At 31.6% G+C, this 18,647-nt stretch overlaps 1 pseudogene; it reads left to right on the top strand.

Moving 5' to 3' along the window:
• Positions 1–6,906: 6,906 nt before the first annotated feature.
• Positions 6,907–18,647, top strand: LOC128174672 (uncharacterized; annotated as a pseudogene).

Here is an 18,647-nt window from a genome sequence, read left to right as displayed (position 1 = left end):
CCAATCCAGTTGATTTTAATATCTATGGTTTCAAAATCTATATATGAAAAAAGTATTATTCTGATAACGGATTCCTTCGCTAAAAGCAGTAAGAATCATGTTTCAAAGTGTGCAGTTTATTCGGCGTACATTTCTCTGATACAGATGTTTATCATCACGGATTGCAATTATTGAAAAAAAAGGTTTTAAAAAAACTGTTCACAATGTAGTAATAAGCTCAAGATTAAAAAAAAAAGTAATCACAAAACACTGAAGAGTGTATAAAGTTTATTTGGGCATTAACATTCTTAATTTTTTTACAACTAATTGGATTCACGTAGATGAATAATATATATTTAAGCAAACTGCATTTCTTGTTATTAAATGTCGACATTGTTGACATCACCTCGGTGATGTATTTTTGTTTTTAAGAATAACCCCATTTTCAGAGCATGACGAAAACAAAATACAGCATTTTCCAGTTTGTTTTGATAATAAATACTGTGTCCAAAAAGGAATTACTATAGGCACCAATATTGTTAATCATAAGGATACATAGGAGGAGTATCCCCTTTTCCTTCAAATATTGAGAATACTAAAAAAAACCTATTTTTTGTAGAAAGTCCAAGGTCAGTTTCTTTTCAGACTAGGCTTGAAGACCGAGTCTGACTAACTTTAGTTTTTAAACGGGCGTGAGATATATGTGAATTAATTTATGAGGAAGACCATATGGAGACATACATATTGATGAAAACAGTGTCATTTTGAATTTAACTTATGAATGAATGAACAATTTATCGTTTGTGTTAGGGTATCTTGGTGAATGCTTTGTTGTATTTGATAACCTTAAGTTAGATTAAGAATTTCAGTTGTCAATACTGGCGCTGTGAACATGGTTTAATACCTGTGTTATTGCAACAAAACAAAATATATCTTTCTTTTTTTTTTAGATGTGTTATTTAAAAAGTAAGCATTAACCATTTACCCTCTTTACAGACAATGTTGTATTTCCACTCTCCGTTTGACTGACAATTCAGCCGTCCTGAACCAGACTGGGGGTATCCGTCAGCACACGAGGCGTGTATCCTCCTGTGTATACCAATGGCGTCCTCACGTTGTGTTGTATTCAGGTCTATTCCTTTTAGATCGGGTATTCCACAATCTCATGAGTAAAGGTACATTTGAAACAATCATTGGTAAAATTTAAATTTTAAGAATTAAGTCAACATACTGTTTATTGTAGCTGCGTTATAACAAGGGCACCGCTAAATGGAGCATCCCCTCGCGACATGACTGGTAATTGTACTAATCCTCTATTACTACAAAAAGTTTTTTTTTTAACTGTACTAAATTAGAAAAAATCAAGTAGTTAATTTGAACTGCCTACTTTCAAATTACTTTCACAGTAGTGAAGCGGAAGTAGTCATCGTCAAGTCGTACATAAAATGTATGTTTAAAAGTGTGTTATTTTAACGATATACTTCTAACTGCCTAGAAAAGAGGGTTTATCCTTTTACCATGCCAAATAAGTGTACGAAGTTTGATGTATATCCGTGCAAGGGTTTTCTTTTATTAAAAACCAGTACCGATCATACCCAACCTAACATTAGAGTAAAGTCCAGGGAAAACATTAGGTTTACTTTCTGGGTTTACTTAAGGTTTACTTTTTGAAAATTTGGGTCCACTCGGGGTTTACTTTGGGTTTACTCGATAATTGCTTTTGGAGACAACTATACGCACTGCAGTGTTAAGCAGACCTGTATTTTATCCTATCATCATACTGCCTGCAATTCCTGCCCCTTATATATTCCGAATACACATGTAGCGTCTGTTTTTAGGGTATACTTCTGATCGGGGTTTACTCTCTGTGTCCACTCTGGGTTTACTTGGGGTTTACTCTGGGTCCACTCTAGTAAACCCAGAGTTTAGTTGGGATTTACTTTCTGTTAGGTTGGGTCTGATCGGTACTGTAGTTGATTTCAAGCTGACGAAGACAGACGTACATACACACACACACACGCGCACAGCAGCGATGCTGATGGGCAACAAGTTGCGCTAGGGAGTAAAAAGAATAACAATGTCTTCAGTTAGTCTAATGTAATGAATAATCTTTGACTTTGAATTTAAATATATTATAATCAATTATAGTAAACAAATTCAATATCTGCATCTTATTTAAGTACAGAATAAAACTAAAGGTACCTTCTCAATATTGGCATGTATGAAGTTTTATAGAAGTCATATAAATATTTGTTTGTATGTTAAATCAAAAAAATTGATGATCGATATTACCTGACAAAACACATTCAAAGACAGTATCCTCAGTATATCTCTTGTGTTAACATGTCTCGTTGAGTTGACAATTCGAGTTTGAACAAGCTCCAGCCAGATCCTATTAAACATGATATTCATGCTCGTGATACACAGTTAGTTTACTAATAATAAAATACCCAAATGTATTCAAACCTGGTTTCTTATCTAAAGGAGCTAAATTCCCTGTTTGATTTTTTGTAAAATATGTATGTAAGATCGTTTTGTAGGTTAAAGAGTGCTAGGACTACATGAAAATAGTTTAACACCTGTCATTTTCTGTAGGATCGCCGATGTGAATATATCGCCTTATTTTTGAATTTTCACTGTACATAACACGACACAAACGGTTAAGTTTTAGCAAAAATGTCCATCCCTTCATTTGTTTTGTCCGTTTTATCAAATTATAAAGACATGCTCTGTGTTAAATAAGAATATTTTAGAACTGTATCTCTTTTCTGTAGTTTTATTTGGGTTTAATTCAGTTAATGTAGTTGATTTGATTGAAAACGGTAGTACTGTTGATTTAATACGACGCCTTATCAATGTAGGAACATGCTACCCTAAAAGAAATGAAAAAAGCCTGGAAGAAATATCCATGAACAAGTGTGAAACCGATTTTAAAAAAAACCTGCTATCTAAATGGTGATATAAGTATCATGACCTGTACGATATATTCATAATGTTCTAAAAAGCTTATTTAAATATTTTGATATTTCTTTCGATATATTTTGTCATATTTAGCTTATATTTCATAGAAGTTAAGAAAATAGTTAACTCCAATTTTGGCCTAAAATTAGCTTATTTCATGCTATATCTCAAATATTTTAGGTGTGACCACTACTTGTTTTACTGTTAAATGAGACATTAAGAGTATGTCTATGCAAAGTTTTGAAAAGACGACATTATTATGATCATTGTTATTAGCGTTATAGTTTGATTACTCCAAAAGTTTTGTAACATGCGTTGTTGTGCTCATTATGTACTGGCCTTTAAAGCCACCAGTAAAGCAAGAATTTTTAAACTTTGACTTATGTTTTACATTATAGTCACAACGTGTTCAGCTTCATACTGTAATAAAATCATAGCTAAATAGTAGTTCAAACTTTTTTTTGGCTACTAGTTATAGCGTGTGTTACTTGAATGCATGAATGTTAACAAATATAACGTTGTATTTTTATTTGCCATAATCCGCATGAATCGGTAATCGTTCATGTGGATAAATAGTTTACTTTAAAAAAGTGTAAACTATATCCATACCCTTGCTAAATGTTTCAATATGATTAAGAGAGAAAACATTTGTTCATTGATATACTTAAAACTTAAGGTTTAACATACCAAACTATATGTATAATTCTGTCAATTTTTTGGTTTACCAAACTTAGCACCCTTTTCAGCATTAAGTTAATTATGAAATTGATCAACTCCTATTTTTAATCTTTCAAAGTAATAGGTGATTTTAAAGAATTATTAAATCCATCTTCTTTTTTCTTTTTTCTTTTTTTATAGAAACGGTGTTTTGATGGGTCCAAAAGTTGTCACATGATGATCATGTGACAACTGTTGGACCTATAAAACAAACGTTTCTTTGTTTTTGCTGATTCCATTGAACAAATGTTGATTGAACAAATTCATTTTATTTGAAAGATATATATCGACTTTGTTATCAAACATTTTAAGTTTTTTAACGTATAAAAGTGTAATATTTTCAATATAGAGTTCCACTCACATCACTACAACCAAGACTTTCAAATATGTGTAACAACTGAATGGTGTATAGATGTAAGGGAGTTGCAATACAAATGATTAAAAATATGCGATTTGATTTTAGAGTCAGAGACAATATACGTAAGGATTCTAGCACATTTACCTTTGGCCAATGTTCCTTGTCACTGTACACCCAACCAGCAATCTCCACGTACTTAGTCTCTGCTGTCGTCTGATTTTCGTAATTGCTTTCACAGAAATTAGCCCCTTTGAAATAGTTGGCAGATTTACACCTTGGTGTAACTAGACATTCTATCACACAGTCCAAGAAACTGAGTTCTGTGAATGACTGAATTACTTTCCCGTCCAGTCTGTGTCCTCGCTGAAGTTGAGGGAAACCCGGCTTTAGGCTGCCATAACACGGCACAAGGAAACTGTATAAAATCCACCACCATCTACCAATTTGTAACAACATCATTGTACTGTAGGAGGAAGTTTCATGAGAAATAAAGTTCCTTTCTCTACCATGAACAGCTTGAATAACGCACTTCAAAAGAATAATTAGGACCTTTAACAGTTTGCATTTGTAATGGATTTCGTAAGTAGCATTCTGCATTATTGACAAGTTGGTAATCAGTAACCGTTATCATTGATAAACATATTTGATAATTAAAGAACTTCAAAAAAAAAAACCAAAGTGGTTTCCAGAACTTTTTAGTTAACTTACTCTTTGTGTGAATAATAAAAGGCATTTGAAGAAGAAATGTGTACACACCATACATTGTGCATAGAAATCAGTGATGCAGTATTTAAATTTGATTGCAACAAGTGCAATAATATATCGACATGTAAAACATCACTTTCTGGAATTTGTTATATTTCATTTGACTGATTTTAAACGTTTTGTGTTATTTGAGTTGTGTGCGCCACCTGTAACATTTATATAACTATATTCAGAAAACTAAACAGGGGGTTAGCTACATGTATACATTGTATTCGCGTATCACGCTTGATTTTTGTATCGATCATATGGAGATTGAAGTCTGATTTTTTCTCATTAATATTGTTTTTAATTTGATTGACTAGCAGCAATTATTTGATCTTGGTACAGGTATGTTTTAGGGGAGGTGGCTTAAAATATGGTCTTCAAATGCTATGGGATTTGTATGCTATGCTTTGAGAAATTGAAATTAAGGGCGAAATGATATAAAGTGCTATGCTTTGGTATGACATGAACTTTGAACAGAAACGCCTTTATTCACAGAGGAGTTCCAACCAGTTCATAATGGTGATAAGATGACATGATGAGAAGTAAAATTTATCTGCAATGTGAACATTTAAAAAACACATTTAAAAGCGAGTTAAAATCATGTTGCATGCTATGCTATGGTATGGTGAGAGTCTATGAGCTATCGTATAATATTTCAATGCTATAGTCTGAAATAACAATGTTATACTATGAGTTTTCAAAGCTGTATCAGCTTTTGTTATTGTATATGTTGTAAAAGATATGCTTGAACTAACTGAACATTGTAATTGTTTTCAGAGCTTACTGTTTAATACTGTATGTAATTCAATGCTCAATTTCTTTATAAAAAAAAAGTAAGTAAGTGAGTAAATGATTATACATGATTTAATACAAATACTGAAATATTTAAACATTCCAATAAATTTAAATTAAAAATTTAGTCATTGTATGTACTTAATTTTCTAACGGTCTTTTATTCAGCGGATTATCTGATATTAAAATAACGCATAATATGGTTCACAATATTATGGGTGATATTCTCACAGAACTGTGAAACACAGTTGCATGAAAAGATGATTACAGTTTGTTGACGACGTTATTCAATCTGTTAAGAGAATCTTCATTTTTGTTTTTATTGATGTAAGAATCCGAACCGTTCAAAGACAGTTATCCTAGAAAAATTCATAAGATATATTATTCATGTCGTAAAAACATGTGAAAAAGGGCATAGTTTTGCGATGAAGATATTTTTCAAAATCTTTTGCAACTAAAAGGTTATTACTTATTTATATGGAAAACACAACTAATATAATTGAAATATTGGTATTGAAATATTGGTAATGATAATAGTTCTTACGTTAAAACTCTACTTGATTCTTTTAACTTTGTTTTTACTCTTTGCAACATCACATGTATTCCAATGATATGCTTAATTTATTTCTTTTAACACAAAGGTATTCCACTGCTTAATTTCTTTTATCAAAATGGTAAGTAAGTGAGTAAATGATTATACATGATTTAATAAAAATACCGAGATCTTAATATTCCAATAAATTAAAAATGTAGTCATTGTATGTAGTTAATTTACTAACGATCTTTTATTTAGCGGATTATGTTCTGTCACCGTTACAGAAAGTTTCAACCAGTTTATTCATTTCATGGTTTATTGAATAAAGCAGGTAAAAAGCTACAAAAGAACAAAAATCACATTTAAACAATTGTCTTATAAATTCACACATGTACGGTTGACGACAAGAATGGCGTTCCATACATAAAAATTTTGGAAAATACTTGGACTAGGGAAACTGATAAATCCTACATTTACTTTAAAATATATGTAATTCTTAACATTCTGACAGTGTAATATAGTGAAATATATGAGAACAATACTCAAAACTGCACAAGGAAAGACTATATCCAAATAATATATTGACATCATTGCTGACCGTTAATTTCTTGATAAGTAAAGTTAACAAAGAAAAAACTATCATGTAAGGTATTCATAAGCTTAAACAACTTAGTAGCACATATAAAACAACAAAAACATACATTGTAGTGGTCCACAAGCTTCAAAATGGAAAGCTTCTTATTCAACACGTGGTGCATAACAAAAAAGGGAGATAATACTAGCTCGCATGTATGGAGCGCAATTAATGTAACAAATGAATTCCACTACAGATTATATGGTATTAACATAAACTAAAGTTTAACGTATAATATGGTTCACAATAATATGGGGGATATCTTCACAGAACTGTTAAACACAGCTACATGAATAAAAGATTACAGTTTGTTAACGACGTTATTCATTCTTTGAAGAGGATTTTCATTTGTTATTCTTATTGATGTAAGAATCCGAACCGTTCGAAGACGGTTATCCTAGAGAAATTCATAAGATATATTATTTATGCCGTAGAAATATGTGAAAAAGGGCATAGCTTTGCAAATAACTAATATTTGAAATGTTTTTGCAACTAAAAGCTAATTACTTATTTATAAGAAAAAAAAACCTTTCGTCTAATGTAATATGAAATATTGGTAATTATAATAATTCTTACGTTAAAACTCGACTCGATGCTTTTAACTTTGTTTTTACTCTTTGCAACAGCACTGATCCACAAAAAGGCTGCTGGGATTCACCACAAAATATAACTATTCACCTAAGCAAAGACAACCATAATCTAACTTAACTGTATATCAGGTTTTAGAGCAAGAACAGAATGACTGATATATCTTTGAAAGAGGTTGCATTCACAACAGTTATGTTTTGCATTGTAACATTATACAATGGAGTGACATCTTCGGTTGTTCCCGGTGAGAGGTATCGTTGTCCCGTTGTCCGGGTGTTGGAGATCATTGGACAACAGCAGTGTGTCCGGAAATGTAGACACAGACCCAAGCTATGTCGGGGAGTCAACTACCGGAAACAGGAACTGCTGTGTGAACTCGTGACGGCCATCGACGAAACGTAACCCAATCCAAACTATGTGAGGATTAAAGTAGATAAGGTGTCGTTTTATCCAGTTTATTTCAATTGTTCCTTCTGTTTTTACTGGTAATTTATAGCCAGAAGTAATTATAAAACGAATTGTTAACAACATTGTGTTGAATGCATCATATTTTGTAATGTTTCCTGGTTTTTGTTTATATATATTTATTCTATGTTGTCAACTGTCATCCTGCAATAAATGTCACGTTAATAAACATGAAAATCTAGTTTAAAATTTGTTAGAATTATCATGATAATCTAACAGTTTCTTTAAATATAACATGTAATGCAGCTTGATAATTTACACGCGTTAAAAGGAACATTATTAAAACTTATTAAGCTCTAATATAAAGCTCATATATAATTAGTTATAAACACTTTTTGTCCAGCGCGTGTCTGTCCGTAAATTGTTTGCTAATTTACCATTTCTTCTCAAGAAGAACCGAACCAGAGCATCCTGAGTAATTCAAGTTTGTTAATGTAAAATAAGGTGGTTATATCTTAAAAGAGGAAATAATAATTGCTGTACTTTAAAAGAATAAGTTAAGATGTTCTTTTCGAAAACGATTTCGCCAGAAATAGTGTAAGTTGTACGAAAGCATCTTAATGGTAAATATTCTAGTTAATTCAAATCATGATTCCTGGTGGTAGAGTGAGGTCAGAATGGATAGGGTGGAATTTCTATAGGACTATATAAAAGTATGCAATTATTTATTGCTTGAGTAGTCAATAGACCAGAATATTTTCCCAAGGTCAAGGGAACAACTCAGTATGATGTTTAACCCAAGGCCAACGGTTTGTTATTAACGATGCTTCTGTGTGGCATTTCTAATATTCGACTGGTAATATTCAAAAGAAATTTGAGGGTCATGTTATATGCGATATACACATCTCGCGATTCTTTGTCTTTGTTTACGTTTTGAAAATTAAAGTAAAAATTCCAGTTAAAGACCTTAAATAAATCTGATAAATGCTAGAAACTATTTATTCATGCTTAAAATGAATGAGAAGAGACAGAAATCAGCTTGAAAAAGAATTGTTACCGTGTTAATGAATTGACGTAAACAAACACAAGGCACAAGCCTTGTTTTCATTAAAAGAATAGAGAGCTCTGTATCTTGCTATAACTGTTTTACCGATACTCGAATTTTCCTTAATCGTAGAAGTGCATTTCTAAAGCTTTGTAAACAATAAAAATAGGAAAATCAAATTTGGCTAAAATCGTGACCATACACCTTTTATGTTGATTTTGAGAATAATTGGAGAAAAATTTCACATCCTTTTATAGACTTTCTATGTAGGATCTTTTTAACTACATTCTCCAGAGATGTTGTTTATGACTTATGTTTTTGATATTTATTATTTTCCGTTATCAACCGTTTAGATACTCACTTTTTAAAATATGGTATTCAGAAATATTTGTGAACCAAATTTAAGAGATTTTATTACAATGGTTAAAATAAACTTTGCAAATGATTCGTGAAGGTTAATCAACGACATCATGTGCATGATATTGTTGATTCAAGTCAATTACAACTTACAAATGTTCTCATTACCCATCGTGACCGTTTTGTAGACTGCCAATGTACCAGATGAATGCCTGACGTGTTCTTCTGACGATCAGTGTGTGACCTTCTCCAGTAAGAAAGTTCATTGTATTCGAGGTGGGTTATCTAGTGATCTGAATTTTATTCAGGAATCAGAAAAACACATGTAATGAGATACACCTACATCTAAATACATTTGTTTCATTCTTTTTTTCTAGCAGTAGTTTTCCAAATGAATTAAGACCTTTACAGGCTTTATTCAGCACACATTCCAAGGTGGATTAGCTTTTTACATCGATGTGATAGTGGTTTAATTTGTAAACAAATTACACAAATCTGTTAAATCGCATTCGATTCAAGGTACTTTTTACTATAATTGTTTTAAAATTCAAAACACCAATAATACATATGGGATAACCACAACAATAAGAAACTCAAACTAAAAGAAATTAAGACCACAAATGTACAATTATAGATCATTTATTTTAGTTTAGATTTTTTCATCCCTGTCTGCTCTTTTAAATATCTAGCAATGTATTTTTTTTTTTTTTTGTATTTCAATTTTCAGGAATGTGTTAAGAAAGCAATGAATAAAAATGTTGGACACAGAATATACAAAAATAAAAAAAAAACAGCATTTAAAAATATTCATTTGTAAAATGAATATTTCCACGCTTGAAGTATTTACAAAAATAATGTTAACACAGCTGTATTGATTTCTAAAACAAATTGATTTTCAACATCACTTATTTCTATGTATTATGTATGATATTTAAAAGCATGTACTTTTAAACGCCTTTGTTCATCCACAGACAATGTATAATGACTGAACTTTAATAGAAACGACACATTTTACGGTTTATTTATCGAATAATCCTTTTACCATTTAATGCTTACCCACGAAGGGCGGTGAAGCTCAACAAACAAAAAGCATAAGGTTTTGAGCTAAAAGTAACAAGGAATGATGATACTTAAATATTAATTATCTTTAACTTTTTATACTGATTTTATACTAATGTTATTTTGCGGTGATATTACAGCTTTTTTTTAACATGTTTAAATTGCGTGCCATATAATTGTCGTACAAAAAAATCATCAGAAAGAAAAGAATGAACAGAAATCATGCAAATTTTTTTGACTCACAAATACATTTTAACTTTTTTTTAGTACTGCAAAAAAAGTCTTGAAGAAAACAATTCAGGAAATTAGATCGAATGTAATCTGTTTTGCTTTAGATTTTTTTTTGTATCAGCTTAAACCATAAAATGCAAAATTATATTAATATCATTTAAATAATATTTTGTGCAGAACAAATTTTACCTATGACAATAAAATTTATAATGTTTTTAATTTGACAACTAAACCATGAGGAAACGACTTCCTTAATGTTTGCTGCAAAAGTCGGAAGTAGTTTAATCGCATCATATTTCAGTATAAGCTATTTATAATGGAAAGTAGCTAAATTTTCAAGTAATAAAAGTCAAATTAGTTTCAACATAAAGAACAAAGACAGCGTTTTATTATGAAATTAATTTTTTTGACATTTCTAACAGAAACATAATTTGGCATTGTAGACATTGAATGAAAGTTCATCTAAAATGGGAAATTATTTAAAGTAAATTTTACTTTTTTTTTAATTTTTGGTCATAAACAGTCACTGTATTACATTGTATTTTATTAACACAATCACCAAATATTGTTGATAGTTCTCTTAGCACTTGCATTGGGTAAACCTACCGAACAGTCTTCAACGTTTCAACTTTATGGAGCACAGTTGGCAGTATATGGTAACAGAGGTACAAACATTCTCCAAGAAGAGTGTACATACACAAGAGGAAACGACACAAATGGTGGAGGGTGGACCTACTGACTCTGTATACCACTTTATCTGGCAAAATACTCAACAGAGGGATTGACGCAGGAGGAGGTAAGTGTTCAAAGTGACGTTATCAGGTATGCTGACAGAGAAACTACATTGCTAAATTATTACTTGGTTGCAAATGTTTTTGTTGAGAAGTAATTAAATTTCTAAGAAATATAACATGCATATGAGTAATAGAATGAAGAAACAACTTTAACTTGGAAAACATTGTTCTTTAAATGTTTTTGTTAACTTTTACATCTGCGTTTTAATTTTTTAAAGATGCGTCAGACCGACGTCGGGACGTTACCGTCACTGTAGGGTTGACAATCTGAAACTCCTTGTGGTTTCTTTGCTGGTCCCTGTACCGTGTCACAGCTGGTCGACATCGATTGTACGACATTACGACGGGGAAGATTCGTTAAGATCTCCAAGACAACTGAGGCTCTCACTCTATGTGAAATTGACGTGTTTGGATTCTCCTTCTAATTAATATCAAAGATACGATACCGTTTTATGTTAAATGTTTGCGCGTTTCCACCCTTTCAGGTTCACTCCTTATAGATGTGAGAAATCATAGGGATACTTATTCTTGGAGTTTAACATTAAACTAAATGTGATATATCTATAACACTGCATGCATGCTTTTTATGAACTTTTATATTGAATTTCTCTTATTAAAAATAACTATTACACTGGAGTGCTTTTACCTAATCAGAACGTGTTGGGTTTGATTCCGTTTTATAACCGTCAATAAAAAAACAACAACCTTTTTTACAGGTAGGAATAACTGTAGAAGCTACAATCCTCACACTGATGATATATTCCCAGCAATGCTAGATACTTTATTTGATCAGTAAGAAAGCTGTTTTGTTTTAATCAATACCTTGTGAACATACTTATATTCATAAACTTAAATTATATAATCTGTCGACTATTTGATACTTAACTTCAACACTAGAGGTACTGTGAGCAAGCTCACAATTGATATCCCCCGCTAAGAAAAAAAACCATAACGAGTGTATTTTTGCTATTATAGAAAATATTGGATTAATCTATTTCACTGTCCATTTTCTATAAATAACAACTGCTCTATTTTTCAAAACTGTTAAAGCTAATAGGAGTAAACAAACCCACTTCTATCCGTTAATTCCACTTTATTTTAAGTTAACTGTTAATGCATGAGAACGTTTGCATACTTCCGTTAACAACCATGACTTGAATCAAATGAAATCCACATGTCAGCCAGCCATATAATATTTAAACATTTTATTGGTATTCTGAGCCCGATTTCTTCCGAATTTTTTTTCCACACATTTTTTTCCCCAACAAAAAAAAATTCATCGGGGCAGTCCATTTTCAGAGAGACGGGGATGAGAATCTAAAAATACTTTTTTGTGGCTTGAGACAAGCAAGCTTTGTGTCAAATTTTAGCTTCTTACTTTTACATTAATACAACACATGACACAGACAGAATTTAGCATTTTTAGAATAATGACCTTGAACTTCCTCAATTAACCTTGGGTCAAGGTCATGACACACCCTTTGATCATAACCAAGATTTGTGTGAAGTAAGAACTTCCAATAAATGAGGTATATAGTCTACATTACGATTAACAGCAATATCTATGTAAAGGAAACACGTAGTTTTAATAAATGTTTCAATATCAACGTTACGATACATTCCCTGAGTACTATCGAATGATATGCAGATTGTGATGTCAAAGTTAAGTGTACCGCCATATTGTATAAAGTACAGACAAATGTTTTTCTATACATCGCTGTAGGAAGCCTTAACATACCTGCACGAGGGTGTATCACACGGGTAGTATACACATAAAGTCGGTTATGGCATGTGCGGTTTCAATAAACACGCTTAGAAAAAAAAAATGTATGTTTCAAATGTTTACACTTTGTATAATGTTACAACATTTGATATAAGATTTTTTTCTATTTTCCCAGACATTGTCCTTGACTGCTTGGTAACGTTTTTACAGGAACACTTGGTGAAATATAAGACACCGTTGGAAAATTAAAATAAATTGCAATCTGTATGGCAGTTGCCCGTACACTCTAATGTGTACTGCATTTGTTAAGCTACCACCAGTCGTTACTAAAAAGTTACTTGACTATTGGCCGATAATGTGTAGATCAAATATTGTCAACTAGTTGATAGTTAGTTGATTTTGAACCAAAAAAGACTAAACACGAAAATATGATATAAATTTCACTAACTAAGCTCGAAGTCAGGAGTGAACGGTTATCTAAAATTTTAAAAATCATATAATAATATTTTTTCATTGTTAAAAAAAGTAACATTAATAATTCTGTATTGACTTAATGGTACAAACAAATTCAACTTTCTGCAATCATGTAATAATATTTTTTCATTGGTAAAAAAGTAATATTAATATCACTGTATTGACTTAATGGTACAAACAACTTTAACTTTCTGCAATTTACATACATATGTTGCACTCGGAAATAATTCTAAATATGCGTATGTAATAATTTTTTCGCCAAAAAATTAAAAATAAAATTAGAAGCCTGTTCTCTCTTTTAAGTAATAATGGGGAATGCAAAAAACAAAATATAAAAATCCAGGATTTGGTATCAAATATGGACTTTGGAAGAAACTAAATTTCAGTTACTTTTTTTTTTTTACAAATTATAAAAAAATAAATGTTGCAGTAGGTGACAGAACAATGCAATGTTTGTTAGAATCTCGTATAGTGGGGTACAGTGTTGGTCAGTAGAGTACATTGCCTCTGTACAGTAGATGTACAGTCAATTAACAGAAGGGAACAATGATTATACAGAAATGGCAACGATGTCTTATAATTATCGGAAATACCAACAGATTTTGAATTCAGGAGTTAAAAGAACAGCTATAAGGGAAATTGATTGTAAATGATGTAGAAATATCATAAAGAACAAAGTAACTTGCAAAAATATCCCATTCTGTTTACGATATAATCGTTCATTGGACTTGGTTTTTTGTCGATTCCATTGTTCAAAGACAGCTTTTCTACAGAATATTTTAATATATATTATTAATTTCGTTAAAAGCTTTTCAAGGAGAGTTCTTTGATAGAAATTCATTCAATTTTAATTTATATTTTTTCTGCGAAAAAGATACACGTATTGGGCTGGTGGTATATAATACAAAGTGTAATTGTTTAAGCAAAGCAATAAACAAAACCTAAAAACCATCATTTAATTTTATACTTAAATCTGAAACAAGCACAGAATGGTTCACCTTCTGATTGGTAAATATTTGAATGAAGTAACATTTACAACAGTACTGCTGTGTGTTGTATCATTGTACGAGGGAGTGACATCTGCGGTTGTTCTCGGTGAGAGGTATCGTGGTCCCGTTGTTCGGGTGTTGGAGATCATTGGACAACAGCAGTGTGTCCGAGAATGTAGACACAGACCCAAGCTATGTCGGGGAGTCAACTACCGCAAACAGGAACTGTTGTGTGAACTCGTGTCGGCCATCGACAAAACGGAAACCAATCCCGACTATGTTAGAATTGAACTCAATCAGGTATTGTTTTATCTCTTCTGTTTTTGACTGGTCAATAAATAAGAATAGTAAACACTAGTAATAAGCAATATAAGCATGAGAGACAGATGACACAGAGTAAAACTTCAAATTGAGTGAGTCAACTATATCAAGTCCACAAAGTTAAGATTTAATTTAAAACGATTCATCAATTACGCCTTTCGTAAAAAATGTTTTTTAATTAATGTTTGAAAGACAAAATGCGATATATATATATATATATATATATATATATATATATATATATATATATATATATATATATATATATATATATATTTGATAACAAATAAAGGAACGCAAATTTGAAGTTTTATACAAAATGTCTTGAATTATAGTTCATTGAAATTGCACTCCATGATATATATATTGAATGAGAGATATAAATATCATAGATATAAATAAAGTTAAGAAACGCGATTTTGAAAATTAAAATGAAAAAGGATTTCTCTGGATTCAACTGCACTGATTAACTAAAATCCCAGGTACGCCTAGTTACAATACCAATTTGAGACCTACATGTACTGTATAGTTCATCGCTCGCAAATTGAAGCCAGTAAAACGATGAATAAATAAATGAAAATTCTTTCTTACTTATATTAACTTGTTGTGATTTATCAACAGCAACATAAGATACATTGCAGGAACATCTTCAAATAAAATATAAGCGATTGAAAATCGCAAAATTTGTAATTAGAAGAACAAAAACAAACCCAACAGATAGCCACATATTATGTGCATGTCTATGTTAACCAAAGTAAATAACATGTTTATATAATCAACCGTGACCGTTTTGTAGACTGTAAATGTACCAGAAATGAACCAGGAATGTCTGGCGTGCTCCTCAGACGATCAGTGTGCGACACTGTCCAGTAAGGAAGTCCACTGTGTTCGAGGTGGGTTAAATGTCGATTATTTTTTTTACAGACAATGCAAATCTGTTCACATAATATATAATGAAAAAGACTACATATGTCTATAAGTAATTGAATGATAAAACAGTGATCCCGATTTCTTATGCTGATCAATATATTTGTTTCATTGATATGTCTTTTGCTGCATTACAAAAAATCGGCGCATGCATATATTTTATTTCAAGATCAATGAAAATAAATCTCTACTAAGTTTAAAGGAAACATGCATAAGTCTTGCTTATCAAAACAAAAAGTCAATAGTCACGTATGTGTCATAGCTTATACAAAACTTGTCGAGGAGTATCATATATGCATTAAATTAGGTTTCATCATGGAGTAGAAAAATCATAATATTATAATGACTACCACCTCCCTGCAACAAATATTTCAACAGGGACTATAAGGCCTAAAAATTTAGCGAAAAACTTAAAGTCCGTAATGAAGTGTATGACCTGATATTGAGAAGATGCAAGACTGGTGAAAATTATATCCCCATATTTGTGAACTTTCAATAAATTTTTATGTGTATATGTTTTTATAGTTAAACTAAAACAAGATGGCTAATATACAACCTGCCATCTCCAATCCCCTGGGGGGACACTCTCCCTGTGGGCATTTAAACTAAAGAATAAGCTCTAAATGCTACCATGTGTTACTCACTTCTCCTGTTTCAGCTTTTGAAAATTTAACCTTCATTGTAAGATTCCCCATCTGGCATTTATACCAAAATCATTTTAAATGTTTTCTTATTACTGATTGTGGTTAGCCAATTAACACTTCTATTTGTTTATTTAGAAATTACAATAAATTGCTGAATTTTGATCGTAAAACTTCCTTATTCGGTGATTGAAAACTAAATATGAACAAGCAAATGAAGACAACTCAATGATATGTTTATAGTTATAGTTATCTAACGAAAAAAATGGGTTTTTGTTCTATTTGCATCGTACTTAAAATTCCAATACATTTACAGTTGAAATTTTGCGGTATGCTATAAAAAATGGTATTAAAAAACCGGAATGTTTGCCTTTTGTTTAATGCTTTCAACATTGAACTCTAAAATAACAAGATAATATGTTCTTTTGTCATATAATCTTAGTGCTCGGTAATAAGCCATGTATACATGTACCTGAAATTATTCTTTCTAATTAACACACTTTATAAATGATCAAAAAAAAAATTCGTTGCATTTTACAAACTCTAGGGGGTTCCAATTTATATTATTATACTTTTATATAAAATAATGAAATCTGATTGGTTTAGACACAGTTGGTAATCTGTTCTATTACCCTCAGCGTTAGCAACACACTTGGCAACGGGTAACACAACGCATTGTTACATGCGCGTAAACTATGCGCGTACGGTTCGCCGTAGAATTCACTTTATTTCTGCATAAAAGCAGTAACAGTTTCTTTAAAATTAAAACATTCAGTATAATAAAATAAATAGTGCCTGTTTAAGAGGGTAACTGTTGAAATTGACAACCCTCAAAAACCATTGTCAACTCCGCTTCGCGTCGGTTGACAGTGGTTTTCTTGGGGTGTCAATTTCAACAGTTACCGTTCCAAACAGGCACTATTTATATTATATAACTGCATGTTAAGTTGCATGCTTATAATATCTACACATCTACACACCCACAGAGAGAGAGAGAGAGAGAGAGAGAGAAGGAGTTAGAGGGGATGGTAGATTTTGGAAGAACGAAATAGAGATAGAGAGAAAATGGAAGGGGAAGGGAAAGCGATATGATTTGTAAGTCTGCTCCACATGATTTTCAAAAATACACTTCAAAAGAATAAGGTCTTCATTGTTTAGTACTTTTGAGAAACACTTATTAAAGCCGTAGATTTTTTTAAATAACGGTCAATGTATTGTATTTCATTTAAATAATCAATTTATATCTGCACTTTTGTAATATTGTTGACAGCTGTTTCCAACCTTGCGTTGCATAAGCATGCAAATCAATCATCAACGCATGCATGGGCAGGAGTGGCCTACTCAGCCAATTTGGCAGTTGATGGCAACAACGGTACAGACTTTGTCGTAGACAAGTGTGCCAGCACAGAGGGTGGAGACACGAATCCGTGGTGGTTGGTGGATCTGCAGGCTGTGTATTCCATCAGATCTGTCAGAATATTCAATAGAGGAATGGACGAGTGGGGACAAGGTAAGGGTAAACAGAAACATTGTTAAACGAACTACCGCTATAGTCTTCAAGTAACGACATTGTAAAACGACGTAAAATAGTGGAGTACAGCTTTGATTACATCCGTGAAAATAAAACGGGGAAAACCCTTTTATCTTTTACGTTTTCATTTTTAGCAAGGAGAAAAAAATACAAAATATATAAGAAAAAATGAAATCTATGCATGTTTTCGAATTATTAGTTAATAGTTTCACATTAATATATGTTGTTTTTTTTTACTTAGATGTGTCAAACCGTCTGCGGAATGTCACCATCACTGTAGGGCTGACAGAATCAGATGTCAACACTCCCTGTGGTTTCTTTGCTGGTCCCGGTACTTTGTCACAGCTGGTCGTAATCGACTGTCCGACATTACCACAGGGGAGATTTGTAAAGATCTTGATAATCACAGAGTATCTCACTCTTTGTGAAGTTGAAGTGCTTGGATACTCTGTCTAATTATTATTGCCGATATCTTTTATTTAATGATTCTTTTTCCGACCAAATAAATACTGTAGATTCCTAATTAATCATGACGATTTATATCGGCGTAAAATCACGAGAAACTCCCCTTGCAGATTTTAAAATATTGCTTTAATTTTATGGGAGTTGAGTACTATAAGAATTAGGATAAAAATTCAATATTCGCGATTTTATATTCCCGCGATTTGATCCCAAATGACGGGATCGTGGAATTAAGTACTCTCATAAAATAATGACTGTACAGTATGTGTATGTTGAGTTTTCAATAGCTTAATGTTCAGTTTTGTGACAAAACTATCTATTTAATGATTGCTTTAAGAGTTTTTATTTATTAAACTGCAAGCAGTTGATAAACA

This window comes from Crassostrea angulata, chromosome 2 (assembly GCF_025612915.1).
Source record: "Crassostrea angulata isolate pt1a10 chromosome 2, ASM2561291v2, whole genome shotgun sequence".
Taxonomy (NCBI): domain Eukaryota; kingdom Metazoa; phylum Mollusca; class Bivalvia; order Ostreida; family Ostreidae; genus Magallana; species Magallana angulata.
The sequence above is the reverse complement of the archived record's forward strand: the minus strand, read 5'-3'. Positions and strand labels throughout refer to the sequence as shown.